Source organism: Podarcis erhardii (genome assembly GCF_964252035.2).
Source record: "Podarcis erhardii genome assembly, chromosome: 8".
Taxonomy (NCBI): domain Eukaryota; kingdom Metazoa; phylum Chordata; class Lepidosauria; order Squamata; family Lacertidae; genus Podarcis; species Podarcis erhardii.
The window spans coordinates 50359388-50375554 of record NC_138499.1 but is presented as its reverse complement, the minus strand read 5'-3'; the positions used below and the strand labels follow the sequence as shown (position 1 = coordinate 50375554).

Genomic DNA, 16167 nt, shown 5'->3' with positions numbered 1-16167 from the left:
TGTTTCACTTGCACATTCCTCTCCTTCCACTGGAAGAATGCCTTGCAGAAAGCAGCGATTTGGGACAGGCAGGTCTCAGTTTAGTTCAAAGCAGCTTACAGAGAAAAATCTGAAATGAAACATCATTAAAACACGCATGCCATATCCTCCAAGTGTCCTGATTTTCCTGGGACAGTCCCGGAATTACAAAAACTATCCTGGCTTCTTATTTGATCCCAGAATGTCCCTGTTTTCCCCATCTCTAAACTCTTCAGCTGCAAGTTTTTGCATGTGTTTAGGCCACCAATTTGTTGACAGAAAACCCTGGTGCGTGAGAATCTTTTCAAGAGCAAAGCATTCGTGATTCCATATCAAGGCATCTGCAGGCATTTTGCAAAACATCTGGCAATGAGCTAACTCTTTGAAGGCCTGAGTAGGCTTGATTGCATGAAAATCAGATCTCTGGTTTCTGATAGATACCAATAAAGATTTTAAAAAGTTGAAAACTATTTATCTGATCATAATTACAAAGGGAGAAAGTATTGTGATGAGCTCAGGGGTGAGATTAAAAATCAGTCCCAATTACAGTGGTACCTCGGTTTTCGAGCATCTTGGAAGCCGAACGTTTCGGGTTTTGAATGCCAAAGACCTGGAAGTAATTGCTTCCATTTTCAAACGCGCCTCAGAAGTCGAACAGCTTCCGCTGCATGTTTTTCAATTTTATCAATGGAAATTGCAGACGGCCCTTTGCACCTTGGTTTTCAAATGTTTCAGAAACCAAACAGGCTACCGGAATGGATTACGTTCAAAAACTGAGGTACCACTGTATCTGCATATTGTCAGTTGAGAAGTAAATCCCACTGAGTTCAATGGGATTTTATTTTCAAGCAAGAGTTCAGAAAATGGTTTTCTAAATTTTTATGATATACTGATGCATATGAATATAGTTCAAATTGCAAACATAAGTGTATGAGCTGGGATAGTGATTGTATACCATACATTTTGAAAGAGTTTTTAAAGCATTTTTCTTCTGGTCATCTTTTTTCACTACTTATTTTCTGAAGAACCACTATCATTTATATCAAGAAAGTGGTTTTTATTCAATTTCTGTTCCTTTAGGTCAGGCATGGCCAAACTGGGCCCTCCAGATGTTTTGGGAATACGCTTCCCATGATCCCTAGCTAACAGGAATGATGGGAACTGTTGTTCCAAAACATCTGGAGGGCCGAGTCTGGCCATGCCTGCTTTAGGTAGATTTACCTTTTAGCCCCTTATGCTGCAGAATGGTAGATGATTTCTATGTAAATAAATTTAAAGTGCTGAATAATTTCCGAATTAAATTGTCATTCAGTGTGTGCTTCCTTTTTAAAATAAAAAATAAAAAAGCAATTCCAGTCAATTTTCTAACCAAGGCAATAGTTTTACTCTTAAAAGAGTCTGTGTTACAGAGAGGCAAGATCGGTTTCATTATAGGCAGTTCATTAATTCTGAACACCTATATAATCATTGCCATGCATTAAATTCAATGCATACTTTCACTTTAGCTGAAAGCTATTGACAGCATCACTTTGTTGATTCATATACCACTACTGAAGAAGTTTCAATAAATCACAACCAAAACAGAACCTCTTGTAGGGGGTCACCATAGTCAACTTAGCCATGGGTTAAAGAGCAAAGAGTTGTTGTTGTTTCCACTAAAAAAGTTTCAGAGAACTGCAATTGTGTAGAAAGTTTTCCCAATTAAGTAGATAGAAAAACCACTGCTAGATATATTTTAAGGTTATACTGACAAGACAAACCCTGACAAATTACATTGGTTTTAATTGTTATCATTTTATTTCTAACCCACCCTATATCAACTGTTCTCAGGACAGGTTACAAGCAATAAAATGACAACACAATATGAACCATAAAATCACTACAGAACACATATCTCTAAGAATTCTTAGGCTGGAATTAGATTTACAAGATCCAGAGCCGATGTATCACTCTCATGGCTTGTTTTCATCTTTGCCTTGCAGTACCTGCAATTTCTGCTGTGAATGCACCTTCCAATTTTACTTTTGATATATCACATGATCACAGTTTATCAGACAGTTTATGACAGAGAGGTGGAAGGGGAACAGAGATGGAGGAGCTGCCTTTGACACCAGCCATACTATCCTCATCACGTCTTGTTCCAAACTTCTTACAGTCCTTTCAAAATGACAGAAATTAATGCTGATTCAGCAGTTCCAAAGCGTGTGTGAGCTGAAACAAGTGATGTGCACACAAAGACTTGTGCAAGATGCAAATGACCTTATTTTTTTCAGTAGTAGAGGAAGGTTTTGTGACATGTTATCCATACACACAAATGGAGGTTTTCCTAGGGTAGGGCATGACTAGGGAATCTGTTGTGTCCTTCAGATGTTGTTGGACTACACCTCCCATCTTCCCTCATCTTTGGCCATGCTAGGACTGATGAGAATTGGAATCCAACACCTGGAGGACTACATGTTACCTGTCAATGGTGCTTCCCAGCCAAAGGAATGCACACGGCAGATAGTTAACTCTTTATTGTCAAAGATAACAACTCTGGATACCTACCCACACCAATCTAGCATCTAGGCAGCTATTCCCAGGTCTGCACTCTATCGAGCAGTTGTAGCAACCACCCTTCCACCTGTTTATGTACCTGCCATCCCCCCAACAGTCTGCAGGCACGCACCCAAAGACTGCACTGGCATGGCAACTTCCTCTGCTCATCCCTTTTCAATCCTGGCTCTTCACTTGTCTGACCTGCTTCTTCGTCCTCTTCTTCTGACCCATCCTGTGCTCCACCTCCAGCTCTGAAGCTTCCCCTGCCTCTGTCTCTTGCCTCCTGGCCAGTGCAGTTTCCCACAAATCAATGACACCCCCCCCCCCAGTCATACTCCATCCTCCCTTTCTCCAGTGCACACTTGTCAGCATCCTGCCAGTCCCTGACATCATCCATCTTTGTTTTAGAATGGCACATTAAGCACTGAGCCTGGAAAAATAGTTATTCAAGCATTTCCCCACAAAATGTGTTATTTTTAAATTCATTTCTCATTACAAACGTCCATGGTACTGTACTAGCTTTTATGTAAGTTCTATATATTTAGGCTCATCTCTTGTTTATTTTCTTCCTCATGGTTGGCTAAGTAAAATTCAGGTGTGTATTTACTATGATTATGTCAAGGAAAATATACATACACAAGTGTGACATCTTCTGGATCACTCTCAAAAATTCCTTTGGACCTTTGTCATCTTGGCAGAAGCACTTGAGACTGTCCATTTTACAGATGTATGTACAGAATCTGCTTTTCTGTGTGTTTGGCCATATAACTTCAGCCAGTGTTTGGATTTCATCACAGGGGGTGCCAATTCCCTGCAGAGTCAGGAGGGGGAAAGTGTGTGAATCATCCTGAAGGATTCCAGATGTGATGTTCCCATTACCTGTTCGAGTGTATGCATTCATGCGTATTGCTCACTCCAGAAACAGGGATTGAATCCAACACAGAATTAGGCATGTTTAATTCTATGTTGTTGGATTGTAACCAGCATGTGTGTTCTCCCCCCTGCCCCCTGCCCCGTGTGCCTTTTTTAATGCATTCCATAGTTTCTTCTCATCCTGCTTGCTACTAGTTCTTTCCACAGAAACAAACTATGGGCTCCTCTAGGCAACCTGTGTACCGATCATTCATCATGGTTTGCCTCCGTAAATCTGTGTGTGACAGTGATGATCTTAGTAGGTGACCCAATCTATTGGTGTACATGATGAAATCATACCAATGTGTATCAAAATTGTACTGTTTGCCTTTTATGTCCTTTCACCTGTCCATTAGCTTTTCAGGTAAGGCTATTTGCTGCGTGTTTGTGTGCTCACTTGGTTAAACTTAGGCCAGTTTTTTAATGCCCATTGATTAGGTGACAAGCACCTCCCGTATAGAATATTTTCAAGGTGCAGCAGAATTCTGGTCATCAAACCACAAAACAGATTTTCCCCTTTCTTTAGGGGTGATCTTAGGCTAAATCTCATTACAGAAAATGCCTTGCCTTTCAAGCACTCTTTGCTAAGAAGCCAGAATTGCTAATGAAACCTGTTTTGTTTCATTGTGCTGTTTTCAATTATAAGAAGATTTGTAGCTTGTGAGGTGGTTTTGGAGACATTGTAAGGATTCTTTGCCTCGCTATTGCCTCCCTCCCTCATCTTTTTATTTTCACCCTTTTATCTCTATTCTGTTGTACCCCATCCCATCACGTCATGCTGCAATGGTTAAATAAACCCCTAATTCTGCCTTTTGTGAAGCTCTAATCCTTTTATTTCATAAATCTTGTTTAATCCAAAAGGCTTCCTTTCATCTTCTCAATCGTCAGTTGGGTCACTACTGTTGTTTCCTATAAACAGACCCTGCAAATCCTGCATTGACTTGGGAGTTTTAGAAAAGCTTTCAAGTGTTTCTATATTGTCATTAGATCCTACTCAAACTATCCCAAACCCACTAAATGGCATATTGCTGCTCTCTTGGACTGTGTCCACATTACCAGCCAGGTTGTTCTTTTTCTCAATTCAGATTGAAACTAAATCAGTATTTCAGAAGAAATTCCAGGATAGATATGGATTGTGACTAACGTGTGCACACCAGGTCCCAAAACAGTTTGGGAACTGGATGCAGTTTAGGCACTGGATGCAGAGTAAATAGCAGTTTGTACATAGCTTCACTCTCATGTTGGCTCTTCAATTACATTCACATTTCATTCCAGCTATGCAAGAATCAGAGATACATACACCCACACATACACACAACTCTCTATCCAGACAAGAAAGAGCCAATATAGCATTTCAAGGCCATGCAAAACTACTTGCAGAGAGTGCAGAGCAGGGCTAGTGAGAGGTTTAGCCTGGGAAGAGTCCTGGGAGCCAGGAAGAATACTGGAGGAACACATTCAACCCCAGAACTCTTGTTCCCCCACCCTTTCTCTACCATGTGATGTTAATAATACTATGCAGTGTCAACATTACAACTCTTTTTATTCCCAGTCTAAAATATTTTGTTAAAGTCTTTAATGAATGGGAGATTAAAAGGGGGAAAATTTTATGAAAACTGAGTAACCTATTGTTTCTTATTGTTTTAAATTATTGCTAATATGAAGGAGGAGACTCCTAAAAAAAGATTAGTGAGTCGACTGAACACACTTAACAAATCAAACAGCCTCTACAGGAGCTTAGAATAATAGATTCCCAAGAGAAAAGCATTATGTTGCTTGTTCTGGATTGACTCATGCAAGATGATCCTTCAATATGATCCTTATTAATGATATTGTGTACTCCTCTTGTGGGCATCACTAGATAGGACTTTAAGGGTTGTTCTGACCTGCAAAGATAGCAAGACTGATGGGAACTCAGCGTGACATGAGAAACACTAAAACTTTCATTTCTGGCTTCCCAGGCCACCTGTTTGCCTGAAGTCTGTGTTGTGTGAAGCAGCAAATATTTCTAATGGGTAATTGCCCCCTCCCCCTAAGGTCTGCATGGGTACCAGTGTACCCCCATACACCATTATCTTTTACATTTTGACTACAGATGTTTCAGTGCTGACAAATAGAATAATAGGAACACAAGTGTTGCTGATGGGAGATCATAGGGCTATTTACTCCAAATCTCTTTCCACACAAAACATTAAAGACAGTAGGTTTATTAATTAATTAATTAATTAATAACTTTCCCCTTTGTATTATTCAGTGTGTGTGTGTGTGTGTGTGTGTGCGTGCGTGTCAGCATCTGTGTATGGTACCTTCCTCATTAATTTGTGTTCCTTTTAGTATCAGATATAATCCCACCCTGGCTCTATGACAGGAGTGAGGAAGCTGTGGCTCTTCAGATCACATCAGTCTGCTGAAAGTTGGAATCCAACAACATATAGAAGACCACAGGTCCTCAGCCTTTCTCTAGGAAATTGGATGGATTCTGAAATGTTGAATGAGCGTTTTTAAAAATCACAAAGGAAACAATGGCTGCAAACAAATATCAAATGACTTTATGATAAAATATTTAAGCTTTTTTCTGCTTTTCTGGAAAATAACATTTCAGGTATTACTTAATTAACATGGGCACTATCCCCTGGAAGTAGCCTTACTGAATGAAGGAGAGCTATGCAAAAGGTTCTGCTCATTGAAATAGGCCTTGTCTTGTAAAGGAAGACTGCCTATTCTCATTACATTCTTATTAAAGAGAATCTCAAAAAGTATGAGCTTAGGCAGGCTTCCTCAACCTCGGTCCTCCAGATGTTTTTGGCCTACAACTCCCATGATCCCTAGCTAGCAGGACCAGTGGTCAGGAATGATGGGAACTGTAGTCTCAAAAAATCCGGAGGGCCAAGGTTGAGGAAGCCTGAGCTTAGGCAACAGTAACTCGTCTCTTTTCCATTACTGGTTATCTTATAAAACATTTATTTTCACACACAGTTTGAGATTCAGCTTAGTACATGCATAGTTTTCCAGCTACCCTGGATGATATACAAAGAAGCACTTGAATATTTAACTTCTAGTCCAAACTAGATCCAAACATATCCCATTGTTTGCTGTATTGTTACTAATTTACAGATGAAAATTCACTTGGTAAGTCTAAGTACATGCTGGAAGAACATCAAATGTGTTTGTTATCTTTATCAAAAGTGAGTCTAAGGGAATAGATCAACAGGACCATGTAAATTTGATAAAGTTCTACACGACCAGCCTTTCAAAGTCCTGAAATCCCCTTTTTTATATCCTGGCTTGCAGTGGCAAAAAGCTTGAGCACCAAAACCTAACTAAACCTCTTACCTAGACCGATTCAAACAAAACATGGAGTCAAACATAGAGCCAAACTTTGTTTAAAAGAACTACATGGCATAGTACACCAGTCTCACAATTCCAGACTGCCCCCCACCACACATACACTAATGCAAAATGTTTGTTATAAGGGAGCTTTCGATCTTGGAATCTCTCACCTGTAATTCTAAATCCCAAGAGGACTGTACCATTTGATTCTCCTGAACATAGAGTTCTCCCAGAAACATTCATTTACAATTGAATTGAAAATTTGCAAAATCCATACAGTACTCTGGAGCAGGTCGGGCTTTTGTCTTTGTTCTCCCCCAGACAGCATACCCAACTCTGCATCACAAACTGCATTTTAACTCTCTTTCTCTGTCACTGTCTCTGGATCTTGGTCTCTCTCTCTCTCTCTCTCTCTCTCTCTCTCACACACACACACACACACACAGAGAGAGAGAGAGAGAGAGAGAGAGAGAGTGCGTGTGTTTCATAAGCAATTTGTGAAGCAAGACTGGGAGAGCATTTAAGGCAAATTAAAGCCACACACACACACACACACTTGCTCCCTGAATCTTGCATTTCTTTGGATCCAGGCTTTTATTGTAAAGAGATATAATCACAAAGTAAGTCATCAGCACATTACATGCTTGTTCTAGATACATACTGAGTAAGTTATTAAAGTTTCCTCTCAATCATTAAAAAGTCTGTAAGGCAATAAAATAAAATAAAATAAAATAAAATAAAATAAAATAAGGGGTGAAGAGAGGCAGTGGCTCAAACTTAGGTCTACCACAGCAAAAAATAAATTCTTCTCCAGACTACATAAATTGCCAACTAGATGTTTGTCTATATTTCTTTTGCCCACCACTGCCTGGCACTTGTATATCTGTACTTTTTACTATACTAAATGGTAGAGACAGCCACAGGAGGTTTCTCTGGACATTCTTGGCTGGATTCATCAAAGAAGCCGGATGTAGAGAGAGAATTGCAGGATTTTCTTGTGAACAGAGTACCACTTCACAGCTAACTGTGAAAAGGCTCAATCACTGCACTGTCTGCTTTGATTCTCTCTCTCTCTCCCTCTCTCTCCCCGGATGCATCTGGATAGAGCTTCATACAAGAGAAGCTTAGAAGAGAAGTTGGCTGATAGCCCTAATGTGGCGAAAAGAATTTGAAGCAGAGGAGGCAGAGATGGTGTTGCTGGTTACGTCCAATGAAAGGGAAAGATATGGCTAAATAATGTCCTGAACTTGAAGGGAACTGTGTGAGGGTGTATTAATATTAGCATCTTGCAATTAATTTTGTTAAAGTTTTTTTTTAAAAAAATGTCTGAGTCCAGGTTAGACTAAGTTTAGAACTATATGTGTGGGAAGTATGAAGAAACTCCAAAGATATCGCTGGAAATGTGTTATCTCTGCTGCTGATTCACACATTCCTCCCAAATTTCTCTTTGTACTATGTTTTACTAACTATAATGCCTATGTATCTGGCGAATCTATCAGTACATTACAAGCACTAGTCATACATGATAGCAATATGACTTTTCGTAAATACATTGTTAATCCCACAAAGAACTGTATATATTACTTCTGTGTAAACTGAATTAAAAAATGGAAGGGAGTGACTATACCTTCTGCATGCAGCATGTAACACTGGCATAGAGCCCATTCAAATACTTTATGTTGAATATGCTAAAGGATGACCTGGACAGTAAACATAATAGATCAGGCATAGGCAACCTTGGCCCTCCAGATGTTTTGGGACTACAACTCCCATGATCCCTAGCTAACAGGACCAGTAGTCAGGGATGGTGGGAATTGTATTCCCAAAACATCTGGAGGGCAGAGGTTGCCTATGCCTGTTATAGATCTTCAAGTTTCCCAGGTCTGCAAGTTTGTGTTTATAAATATATGCCTCACTTCATTGATCCTAGTTCTGGTGAACTAGAAAGATGTCCACAAAAGCTTCCATCATTGTAAATCAGTTTTCCCCTTTCTTAATCTGATTCTAAGTTTAGAAACTGACAGATTTTCCAGAAAGTGCCTTTTCTTTTTCACAAAGCATAGTCAAAGTGCAGAATAGGCATCACTAGTGAAAGGCAGTTTCAAGAATAGGTGTTTCAACACTTATGATTGTGTGGCAGTGTGCAGCGTTTGATCATACCATTGTATGAAACATTTAGCAGGATTACCTTAAAACATTTTACCAAAAGTGTATTTTTTGCTTATTTTGGCAACTTCTCTACATGTAGTAACCACAACCACAAATCATTTCCTTAGTCTTCTGGTACTCTTGGGCCCTGATTTTCTGCCTCTGCATTATTGTTTTTAAAATCTTGTCATCATATTTATTGACGCTTACCTAAAGCCATGGCAGCACAGTACCTCTCCTGTCTTCAGTGCTGCTGTTGTCATTACCTCTTAACCCCCCGTTGCACTGATTAACCAGTTTGGCCTGAAGCCACTCTTTTTCACATGCACAAACCTTTCACTTATGAAATTTACTTCTATAATAAATCCCAAACCACAGAAGCAATGGCATGTTTAGTTGAGCAAACTGTATTAGAGCCAAATAGGAGAAAGGAATGTCTTAATATTTTGGGATCTGAGTGAATGGTTTAGCCAGTTGCTTTAAAGACAGGAGCCCTGCTTCTCCAAAGTTAAAGGAAAGAACCAGGTGAAGGGCCACCTGCAAAAAGTTTACACCAGCTAAATTCAGTGGCTTTGCATTTCATTAATGGCCGATCAACACAATCCAGCTCACATTTACCACATTAATCACCACTCACTTTCTGTACAGTAGCTTTGTGGTGGCCTGACAAATGTGGGTGTGAGGAAAAACCAAATATGGGTATGATGGCAAGTTGTGCTCATTTATTCAATCCACATTATCACAATCACAAAATGCTTCTATAACATATGTGTCATCCTGCTGCACTAGAGCAGCTAGCCATCTACCAGAGCCCAATCTTCTTTAAGGTCCTTCAGCCATCAGCAGCTCTGCATAACTATCAATGTGCACGTGATGTCAGTGGCAGAGCCAGCAATGAGGTTCTGCTGCCCATGCAATGTGTGACCAGGGCTTACACGTACTGTATTGTACCCTATACTTATCAGGTCCTAAGTATTTTCACATTCCATTTCTGGAAGAAGAAGAAGAAGAAGAAGAAGAAGAAGAAAACTAGCTCACATTCAGTATTTACGCAACATCGTGGTATGTGAGACGAGTGCATCAAGTATGAAAGCACTGTGGGGGGAAATGGAAATTTATTTCACAGAGAGAAAACTATCGTTATTAAATGACTCAATTCAAGGCATTCCTTCGTATGTCTTAACTGCCATAATCAGTTACTTGTGACATGTTAGTGCAAGTGAAATAATCAAAAGTAGTTATTTTAGCTGAATCCTGGAAATGAGAGGGCTTTTTAAATGTGTTTGTAATGATCTTTTGGATTCCACTCAATTTGTTGATCTCAGACCTGGGAATGATGTATTGCATTTTTCCCCATACTAGAATGGAATGCAGTTTCATTCACAGTATTAAACTAAGAATGTCTTTTGTCTGTAGTTTTATACCATTTCTCTTCCACTTTATGTTTCACAATTTTTGTAAGGTTCCTGTGGTAACAATTCCTAGCCACTGTAGCCTTTTAATACTATCCTTAACTTCAAAAGTCTTCTTTGTTTTGTTATGGATAATGTCATGCTAAACTTTAGGCATGCTATGACCCTAGCTTTTGGAAATCCATAATCATAGGTGAACTCATAAGATCAACACAATAATCCATAATTTGAAGGTAAAAACATTAATGGTTGTATAGCCATCTTGCATAAAGGTAAAGGTAAAGGGACCCCTGACCATTAGGTCTAGTCATGAACGACTCTGGGGTTGCGGTGCTCATCTCACTTTATTGGCCAAGGGAGTCGGCCTACAGCTTCTGGATCATGTGGCCAGCATGTAAAGGTAAAGGTACCCCTGCCCGTATGGGCCAGTCGTGTCCGACTCTAGGGTTGTGCGCCCATCTCACTTAAGAGGCCGGGGGCCAGCGCTGTCCGGAGACACTTCCGGGTCATGTGGACAGCGTGACGAAGCTGCTCTGGCGAGCCAGCACCAGCGCAGCACACGGAAACGCCGTTTACCTTCCCGCTATAAAGCGGTACCTATTTATCTACTTGCACTTAGGGGTGTTTTCGAACTGCTAGGTGAGCAGGAGCTGGGACCGAACGACGGGAGCTCACCCCACCGTGGGGATTTGAACTGCCGACCATGCGATCAGCAAGCCCTAGGCACTGAGGTTTTACCCACAGCGCCACCCGCGTCCCCGCCATCTTGCATATTTCATGTTAAATAGTTGGAGAAAACGAAATGGCCAGCATGACTAAGCTGCTTCTGGAGAACCAGAACAACGCACAGAAATGCTGTTTACCTTCCCACCGGAGCGGTACCTATTTATCTACTTGCACTTTGACATGCTTTCGAACTGCTAGGTTGGCAGGAGCAGGGACCGAGCAACAGGAGCTCACCCATTCGCGGGGATTCAAACCGCCGACCTTCTGATCAACAAGTCTTAGGCTCTGTGGTTTAACCCACAGCGCCACCCGCGTCCCCGCCATCTTGCATATTTCATGTCAAATAGTTGGAGAAAACGAAATGATTAGTAAAGTTTTACCATCAATACAAATCCCAAATATAGTTTCAGATTCAGTCCAATAGAGCCAAAAATCCATCAACTGCTGGAAAAGTGGCAGATGGGCGGGGCATAAATTATTATTAATATGAATCCCAGCTCAACCAAGGACATATTGGTGGCTTTTGATAATGTCAAGCATGGTCATAGCCAGGATTTTTGTTGGGGGGCAGGACTTTTGTTAGGTGGAGGGAAGAACTGATGAGATTGGTCAGTTAGTTAAGTACAGTGGTGCCTCGCAAGACGAAATTAATCCATTCCGTGAGGCTCTTCGTATAGCGGTTTTTTCGTCTTGCGAAGCAAGCCCATTGACAGCTTAGCGGATTAGCGCTATTAGCGGTTTAGCGGCTTTTAGCGGATCAGCTGATAAGCGGCTTATCAGTGGGTCAGCTGATAAGTGGCTTAGGGCTTAGGAAAAGGGGGGGAAAGGGGGAAAAACCCCGCAGGAACTCGCAAGACATTTTCGTCTTGCGAAGCAAGCCCATGGGGAAATTCGTTTTGCGAAGCGCCTCCAAAACGGAAAACCCTTTCGTCTAGTGGGTTTTCCGTCTTGCGAGGCGTTCGTCTTGTGGGGCACCACTGTATTTCTATTGTTTTACTTGATGGGGAGCAGGTGCCTCCCATGATGTCAAGTCATTTCTCCATGGGAATTAAGATCTCTCATATTCTTGTGGCAAGGACTGTTACCCATTTAGAGTTACAAATCTTAGTTAATAAATATAGAGATAGTAAGATTTATGATGTGTGGTAATAAATAATAATAATAAATTTATTATTTATACCCCACCCATCTGGCTGGGTTTCCCCAGCCAATCTGAGCAGCTTCCAACAAAGATTAAAAATAAATTAAAACATCATTCATTAAAAACATCCCTAAACAGGGCCTTCAGATGTCTTCTAAACGTCAGATAGTTGTTTATTTCTTTGACATCTGATGGGAGGGCAATCCACAGGGCGGGCACCCCTACCGAGAAGGCCCTCTGCCTGCTTCCCTGTAACTTGGATTCTCGCAGTGAGGGAACCGGCAGAAGGTCCTTGGTGCTGGATCTCAGTGTCCGGGCAGAACGATGGGGATGGAGACACTCCTTCAGGTATACTGGACCGAGGCCGTTTAGGGCTTTAAAGTTCAGCACCAACACTTTGAATTGTGCTCGGAAACGTACTGGGAGACAATGTAGGTCTTTCAAGACCAGTGTTATGTGGTCTCAGCTGCCGCTCCCAGTCACTAGTCTGGCTGCCACATTCTGGATTAATTGTAGTTTCCAGGTTACCTTCAAAGGCTGCACATAGAGTGCATTGCAGTAATCCATGCAGGAGATAACTAGAGCATGCACCACACTGGCGAGACAGTCCACAGGCAGGTAGGGTTTCAGCCTGCGTACCAGATAGAATATAATTCTTCAGTAGAGTTAAGGCTCTATAGTTGTATCAAGACTGAGTTAGCTCACTTTAGTGCCTTTGAGAAACATCCTTCATTACTAAGTGCCATTAATTTCAAATTAGCTACCCTTCTGCCTGTGTTGCAACTTGTCTCATCTCAGCTGTTGTTTTTGGTACTGATAGCAAGGGGCAACAGTAAAGCTGAGAATGAGTTCAAAGAAAGAAATATTCTGATGCAAACTTTCATGCTGTACCTAACATTTCCATCCAGAAAAAAGACTGAAGTTGAAATGTTGAATATGTTATTATTGGTTGGCTCACAACTAAACTCTGCAAGTGTCAAAACTCCTATGAGAATTTTTCATACCATCACAGAATGCAGTTTTGTTCAGGAACCAGGTGAAATATCAGTAAGCAATTGTGTCCTTTTTAGGCTGAAAAGTGATGTGTTGCAGCCTTACCACTTAACCAAATATGTGAAAACTATTTGAGGGACTCAAATTTAAGAAAATGGCGGGGAGATGGCCCAGAGTATAAGATGCCCCCTAATTTTGACATTATTTTAAAGGGGGGGGGACGAGTCTTATACACTGAAAAGTACGGTACTTCTTTTTGTTGGTCTGCTGCCAAGTTCTAATTCCCATGTTCTACTCCCAAGTTTTAGCTTTATGAGCATGGGGGCAGGGGAAGAAAATCTCTTTTCCCAGTTTCTCAACACCTGTAATGATTTCTATCCAGAAAGAGCTGTAGCTGACAAATGAGCCATAGGTGGAAATAGGTACTCTTGGCCTCCAAAGCTACCAGTGACAATGTTGGATCCAATAGTATTCCCAGGCTATAGACCTGCTCCTTTAAGAGGAATACAACCCTGTCCAGAACAGGCTGTTTCCCCAACTCCCATACTTGATAACTTGAAACATGTAACACCTCTGCTCTTTTAGGATTCCATTTCAAATTATTTGCCCACTATCAGCCCCTTGTGCTTCCAAGTATTGGTCCAGCACATCAAGCACCTTTCGTGATTCAGATAGAACTTGGAACTGTGACCATAGGGACAGTAGAGAGATTGCACCAACTTGCAAAAAACTTCTCTGTCATAAAGAAGCATAGATTTCTCTTTCTTTTTAAAATTGCCCCAGGTTTCTATGTTTATCTCACCATCCACCCCCAGTAAACAAACTTGCTCTCAGACTTGGGGGAGGTTGAAACACTGCTTCCCACAATGACTGAGCATCCTCTAACACAAATTCTCACCCATCCCTTCCTGTGTGCTGTGTGTGTTACTGTCATCCCCATTGTCGCTCTTGTGGTGAGGTAGGGAGAAGAGTCAACACACACTGAGTGACCATTTTGAAGTTGAATGTGTTACATAGTTCTGGTTGGTAAAATTGTTATTGTAAGAGCACATTGGGCTTTCATGGCTGCCATGGGATTTAGTCTCAGAAATAAAAGGACAAAAGATCTAAAGGATGCCTTTTTAATTTTTTTCATCCTAGAACAATACTTTGTGTCATCTTGGCCTAAGTAGATACATATGTCTGAAAACCCACAGGTTTTTACTGAATGCAAAATGTTACCATTTATACAAATAATTGCATATTTTAAATAAAAAAATTACCAATATACTTAAACTCCTTCAGAAGCGGAAAGGAACACTGCTATTTCTTCAAGTTCTGATCAAAAAGAATTAAAATCCTTTGTCTTACAGACTCCCCCCCCACATGCAAATGATATTTTTTTTGTTTTTAAAAGGAAGGAAATCAAAAGGTTGTTTTCTAAGTTTTCCATACTTTGCTTTACAAAAAAATACCAAAGTCATAGTAAGCCTCCCCAAGTTTCTCTTTGACCAAGTTTTCTGTATCAGATTACCCTTTCATTTTCAATTTAGTTAATTAAATTAACTAATTCACGTGACACAATAAGAGAAACCAGGCCCTCAGCCCAAATTATTACCAGTACTATGAAAGAAACCTGGCTACTTATCAGATGCTCATCCCATGTATGTAATGTTTAGGGCTTCCCACATGATAGAAATTACATCCCTATCACATGATTCCCTCCCCCCACAATATTCCTGCAAGTCCCTATCTAGTACCAGCAGTGCAATATCCAGTCCCCACTGTGATGTACCCTCTTCTGTGCTAGCTTCCATACACACATCTGCAGGGTGCCTCTAGTTCCACCCTCCTACATAAAACTCTGAGAGGGTTTATCTCCAAAACATAACAAGCCTCTTAAAGAGGTATACCCACACCCATCCCTAAGGCATGGATGGGGATACCCTTCTGGCAGAGTAAGGTGATTGCTTTGCTGTTATTTTGAACCATTTTTTAAAATGTTGCGTACACTTTCAGCACAGCCCTGAAGAAGCAACTCCCATAAAACTTGTCATATGAAGAGCAGCAGCAGCAGCTTATAGCCTCTCTACAGTTCTGGCACATATAGACATAGTCTGAATCTGATAAGAAAACTAAGAACCTAGAAAACTAGAACAAAGAAAATGATAAAAAAAATAGCCACTTGTGCTGGGGATGTTTTGGGGTGGTAGGGTCTGTTTCTATTATGGTTGCATGATGACTTTGAATACTGTTTTGCTTAGGCTTAGCACAATCCAGGACTGTGTTTAGGAGCAGGCAAGTGTCTGGCGTATCAGGCCTGTGGGGTACCAGGCTCATGGAGGGCTATCTATTCAACTAACCACTTAACAGCTGAAACAAATAGCACAAACAGTTCACATGCCATTAATAAATGCAGATTTACAGGTCATAGCATGCAAATGTATCATCTTACACGAGAGGGGTAAATCATGCACATGTCATGCAATGGGCTACAAACGCAAGGAAAAATAGGGTATTCAAAAGAAGAACAAATGGAGGGTGCTGCCAAAAAGCACCTTGTTCAGAGTGCAATTTGTTCTAGGAAGGCTGAGCCTTAAAACACAAATGGATATAGCTCATTTGCCTGAATCAACAGGCTTACATTTCTACAAGTTTAGCATTGCCCAGTGCCCAACATGAAAACAAATTTTGTTTTTAAAGAAATTCAGGTGAGAAAATAATAAAAGACTGGTGCAGCTTAAGCTGTTTAAGTGTGAATCACAGGCAGTCAGGCGCTAAAGACATTAAAGCAACTTTCCTAGCAAGCACTTTCTGGGCTAAATACAGATAATGAAGCTCCCAAATACATAGTTGGTTACGCCAGATCTGGAAAAAGAAAAACAAGTATATCTGGGATTTAATCCTAGATGAGCAGACTGAACATAGACCAGGTTGAACAAAACAACTGGGGTTAACTGTTTCAGCTAG

General features: G+C 40.8%; 2 long non-coding RNA genes across 3 annotated transcripts in view; both read right to left on the bottom strand.

The window, feature by feature from the left end:
* The window catches only part of LOC309348275, a 158372-nt gene that overhangs the window by 103866 nt on the left and 38339 nt on the right, over positions 1-16167 (bottom strand). The gene's annotated exons all lie outside the window — the stretch shown is intronic.
* LOC309348276 lies at positions 1962-7158 on the bottom strand. Its single transcript, XR_014159323.1, has 3 exons — positions 7076-7158; positions 3193-3367; positions 1962-2229 (listed from the first exon to the last, which is right to left on the bottom strand). It is a non-coding gene; the product is annotated as an uncharacterized lncRNA (long non-coding RNA).